The sequence below is a fragment of the Labrus bergylta genome, chromosome 10, assembly GCF_963930695.1.
Source record: "Labrus bergylta chromosome 10, fLabBer1.1, whole genome shotgun sequence".
In the NCBI taxonomy this organism is placed as follows: Eukaryota; Metazoa; Chordata; class Actinopteri; order Labriformes; family Labridae; genus Labrus; species Labrus bergylta.
In genome coordinates this window covers 7,479,967-7,485,539 of record NC_089204.1, presented here as the reverse complement: position 1 = coordinate 7,485,539, position 5,573 = coordinate 7,479,967, and the positions used below count along the sequence as shown (strand labels likewise).

Here is a 5,573-nt window from a genome sequence, read left to right as displayed (position 1 = left end):
ATAAATTAAGAACTCCCGCCTCTATTGATCAGGATTAATGTCTCTGTATCACCCGCAGTATCGTGGCTGACACTGAGGAGAACGTCATCTGTTTATGGCCTCCAGTCGATGTAAATCAGCACATTTGCATTTTGACACCAGAACATATTTTCCATGCGAGCACAGTGGAGTCCCTCGCAGCGACAGAGGAGCACTGTTTCACACAAATGTGTGTGAGTGACATGAACTCTGGCTGACAAGTGACAGCCACATCATGAATAAAACATCACGTGTGCAGAGAAAAGACATTCTGAGAGGACGCATTATCAGTCCTGAGCGTGTGATGCAACATGAAGGAGTTGTTGCTGCTGTCCTAATCTTTCATTCCAGATCCTGAGGCGCTACTGTGAAAGACAAACAACTTCTACCAAGGCTGCACCTCACCGTTCACTCTCTCTCTCTCTATGAACTATGAACGATTAACGTCAGTTATCCCATAAACTTCTCCTGTGTCTCAATACTCAGGATCAGATCATCTAAAGAAGCTTTCACACATGAAGCCTGGACAATTTCCTCACCATCATCCCCCCCAATAGTCCACTACTCCTTCACATTGAAAGGAGCCAGTTGAGGTAGTTTTTTGGGCACGCCCAACTGGGAGGAGACCCCGGAGACTTGCTGTGCCACCAGGACCCGACCTCTGATAAGAAGAAAATGGATGGATGGACACTTACTTTTCTAAACCACGTTATGGAACGATAAGTTGTCCATTATTTTTTCGATAAACAATTGTATCGAAAAGTGCGAAAGCTTTAACAAAGCATTTTTTTGACAAGACAGGTAGGAGAGTAGGAGAGACTCAGTACTCAGCACCTCTGCCATCAGTTTGTGAGTGTGACCTGCGGATGCCTTGAACAATGTTCAGCCTTAAAGTCCGACAAGATTCATTTTTGTATCTTTTCAACGATTTAAATTATTAAGGGCCCGTTTCCACAGATAGTTCTCCTTTTCAATACAAACCAGTTTAGTTCAGTGTTTAACTAACAACTAACTAACAACATCAGCTTCATCAACCACAATGGCCAAAAGACGCCCGTCTGACTCGTCGTTTGGAGGGAACAGTTTCCGGGTGTAGAGCTGCTGATGTCAGGCCACGACTCCTTTACATCGTCTTCATGTTTTCATGGTGATATTTCTTTAAATTAAAGCAAATATTAAACACACAGAGCTGAAACACAGCAAACGGATACTACAGAGGGAAGCAGAAGTTAACTTCTGTAACCTAGCAACAATAAGCGCTCTGAAACGGAGGTTGTGGGGCGCTGTCTGTGGACACAGGACCTTATTTGACATTTTTCTGAAATCCATCATGAGTCCACTTTTCTGGAGTCATGATGATCGAGAACGCTCGCTCCCCGAGTCTGAGCCCACGGATGTTGTGAGTGCGTCCATGTGATGTGAGGCAGCAGCCGACTGGAGGTAAACGAGCCTGCTCTCACCCTGCTGACACGGCTGAATCCTCTCCAGATAGCACAGCGCTGCACGCTCACACACACACACACACCTCCCTCTAACGGCGCTCTGACAGAGACTAATGTCCCAACATTAAACTCCTATGTCTGACCATAACCTGGCTTTGTTTTCTCCCCTCACTGACACACTTTTACATTACAGCGACACGCCGATGGACACGTCTCTGCTCTCGTATTCATTGGCTGTAAATATTTTAGCAGTCAGACCAAAGTAAACACCGGCCAATTCAACAGGGCTCAGTCTCACATTTGTCAGTGCTTCCTGTGTAATTACAGCCGAGGCTCTGCAGCCAGATTGGGCATTAAGAAAATGCATGAGGTGATGCAGGGTTTGTTTTAGGTGAAAGGAAGCAAAGGTTAGGTGTGTTGTTGTTTTGTGAGTTTGGATGGTATTGTGGTGCATGCTAAAAATGAGAACTTAAAGGAGCAGTGTGTACCTCCTAGTGTTTAAAATGGGTACTGCAGTCGGGTTTCAAAACATTGTAGAGAGCTGTCTCCCCCCCGCCCCCTCCTCTCTAGAGTCGATGCTCACACAGGTTGCCATGTGGTGGACACTGAAGCTTCAGTGTTTATCCAGCTCTGCATCGGTCTGTAAACCTTTCTGTGTTCTAACCTCTCTCCATTTTTCAAAAGCATCTCCAATATTGATCCTAGTTTGAGCACGTTTCTGCTCGTGGAGCTTATTAGAAACATGCAGAGGCTTTTTAGGTCGGGTACAATCACTTCTATCTGAACCACTTCTCTTGTCCGCTTCCATCGCTGCAACACCTGTTGGTTTGACCTGATAACTGCTCTTATATCTGGCAAACCGAGGGGCGTCCAAAACGGCCGTGTGGGGGTGTCTTAACACCGCCTACCTTCTCTGGTCCAAACAAATCCAGAGCATTCAGGAGCAGAATCTAAAGTTAGAAGGAGGACATACTGGCTGCTGGATTGTTGTCAGAGAAGCCAGCACTTCAACATAACATGTTTCCTTAATGTCTGATCATATAGTAAGGTCACTTTATCATTTCACTCTCTACACATCTCACTGATTGACTTAGTTTGCTTCCCATTATTTGTCTAAAAGGGACATTTTTCTCTGAGAGGAAAACAAAAACAGTCCTTGACAGTTAAACTGTGAGTGAGGGGGTTATAAAAATGCATTTAGCATGACAGAGAGATTCGGATCAGATTTAATTGGTTATAACAAAAAAACAATACAACGTAATAATGATGCAATTATGAGAAATACAACAGCAACCTCATCGTAAAATTTAACATCAAAGGCATGAGCATGTCCAGAAGCTGAATGTATTCTTCAGTTAAAAAGACATTTAAAGACTTTATTCTGTAACATAAGAGCAGCAGTGAGAGGAAACATGAGCCTGACAACTCGCCTCACTTTGAGCTCTGAGGAGTAAATAACCACGTATCTGTTGTTTCCAGAGGGAAGTAATCAACTGTTAAACAAGCAGTGTATCTCTGTGTTTTTAAAACAGTGTGTGCATCACTGCTGTGACAAATTGAATTTTAAGTGTGAAGCTGTGTAGAAACACGTCATCCCGCATTACTCACACAAGAAAGAAAATCTGTTTTCATCGTGTTCTGTGAGGCGGAGCGATTTCTCTGCAGGAAACTTGTACAAAAATAATCACACTGCTGCTCCCAAGATTATGTCAGTCAAAAAAACTTGTATTAACCACAGTCCCCGAGCGAATCATCTCATAACACTGAGGCCGCTCCAAGGTGACTTTCAAAGTCAAGATATTCAAAACCGCATCAGCTGGTGAGAGACGAGAGCCAATCAGACGACTTGTTTTAATTTTTACATCATGTTTGATTGTGTTAAAACAGCTGCATCCTTCACATGTTGGTTTGTTGCTCAGTCACATTTATACTCATGAGCTGCTGCATGGTGGGTCGGTTTCTATGTCTGCTGTTGAACGGATTTCCTGTTTTTGTTTTCCGTTTGACGGGTTTCAGGGGTTAAAATAAGAGTTGTTTTCGACGTTTCAAATGTGACCTCTTTAAGGGCGAGACTCACAGAAGCATTTTTTGGCTTTTCACTAAACGTGTGCAAATGAGTCCAAAAGACACCGTCTGATTCAAAAGGCCGACTCAAAGGGTTAAATGCTAACCGCCCTGCAGAGCGAACAGCGTCTCTGTGCGTGGGTGCTGTTTGTATATCTAAACCATAGACTGTAAATATTACTGGACGAACCCTGACCCGTCTGTGACATAGGCAGAAAATGAGTCCAATCGACGGCCGCATCCATATTGGATTTGCAGTTTCAACCTAACTTCGGATCAACCTAACGACAGCAGTAAGGCGGGACCGGCGGGACTTAACTCCGCCCATTCAGCTCGACGTTAGCAGTCCACTTGACTGCATAGCTAACAGCTAGGCTGCTATCATCCCCTATTCCTGCTCGTCCTGAGAAAACTCTACAAACAGTAAGTTAACATTTAACTTTTCTACAACACAGTTAAAACGAATTATATTCAACCCAAATATTTAATTAAAGTCTTAAAACTACACTTTTTTAAATATACAATCATGGTTATTAGTTATTTGTCAGAGCAGTTAGACTTTGTCAGTGTTAGCAGAGAAATACATTAACACAGTTTTATCCATAAACTGTAAATAAATATGAGACATCCAGAAGAAATGAATATTACAAAGCATACAGTTCATGTTACTGTTCTGACAAAAAGAGGAATGTCTGTGTCTTATATTTACTGATGTCAACAGCGATGAGGTGAACATGACAATTGAAAAATAATTATTTAGTATTTATTATAAGATATTTGTTTTCTATTGAACCCCGTGAAGTCATGGAGTCTGTGGACAGTGTCAGCTTCACACCAAGTATTAGAAAAAATAGTGTTTAAGACTGGCATCTATTATTAGGAGTTGCAGCTACTTTGTTCAATATTATTCCTGCAGATGTGGCTCATAACAAAAAAACAGCCTGAGATGTCACATGTAGTTAACTGTACATTTTGTCTTGTCTGAGGCATTAATTGAACACCTTTGTATTTCTCCTATAGACACAGTGTGGATTATTGGTGACTGGTCCGTCGAGGTGCCCAGAGAGCTGCAGAGACAGAGGAAGAAACCTGAGCCTCAACAACATCTGTATTTGTTGGTTCTTCTGGGGTGGACTTCGGTTGCTTCTCTTCAACAGCTCGCTGTGAGGGAGGTCTCCCCCGGATGGCCTGAGTGATGTCACCTACAAGCTGAGAGCTGAGACAGGTTTTAAGCCTCCTGACAAACTGTTACACCGCGCCCACCTGTCAAGCTGGTCAGCTACACGCCTTATTGTGAATAACTCTTATCCTTCATCAAATCAAAAGTGATGAGTCATCAAAACATTCCCCCCGTACAGTGTGTGTCCATCGAGACATGAGCTAATCACACCTATTTGTTTGTTTTGTACCAAGCTGTAAACATGTTCATCTCTGCTGTAAAAACAGATTTTTTTAATGTTGTTTTTCAGATTAAATAAATATTTCTATATAAATGCACTCCTTTATGTCTACTTATGAGTATACATTTCAGATTTGAAAGGACAAGACTAAAATGTGCATTAATGCTCAACTCAATAGCTTAGGGAAGGAAGTCTACTTTTACACAACTTCTTATTCTTTCGACATTTTTTTTTACCAAATACTAATGTAGTTCATTTCTGAAAGTGGGATGGAACAGAGTCATTGCAAAAATATGCCCTTAAACACAGCCCCATTCTTAAATCAAGATACATAAATAAGTAAATAAGATAAATAACCTGTGAATAAAAACACAGTTAAAAATGATTTAGAAATGTAGTCTTCCCAGATCAATATCACATAATATCAACTTCTCTCATCTAAACTGGACAAAGGGTTTTAAAATAGGAAGAAAATGGTTTGATTGCAAGTTGTTTGGAGGAGATCTAGTTTTATTTGAACAGCATGAATACAGTCTTCCAAAGTGCAAACCCTCCTCCTCCTCCTGAAGCTTGTGGAGCTCCTTCATGTACTGCTGTCTTATCTGCTGGCCATCTTCTCTCAGCAGAACTTTGACTGTTGAAAAGTCAT

At 41.8% G+C, this 5,573-nt stretch overlaps 1 long non-coding RNA gene across 1 annotated transcript; it reads left to right on the top strand.

The window, feature by feature from the left end:
• Positions 1–3,147: 3,147 nt before the first annotated feature.
• On the top strand, positions 3,148–5,021 carry LOC136180390 (uncharacterized). The gene is made up of 2 exons (XR_010667075.1): positions 3,148–3,947; positions 4,545–5,021. It is a non-coding gene; the product is annotated as an uncharacterized lncRNA (long non-coding RNA).
• The last annotated feature ends 552 nt before the right edge of the window (positions 5,022–5,573 follow it).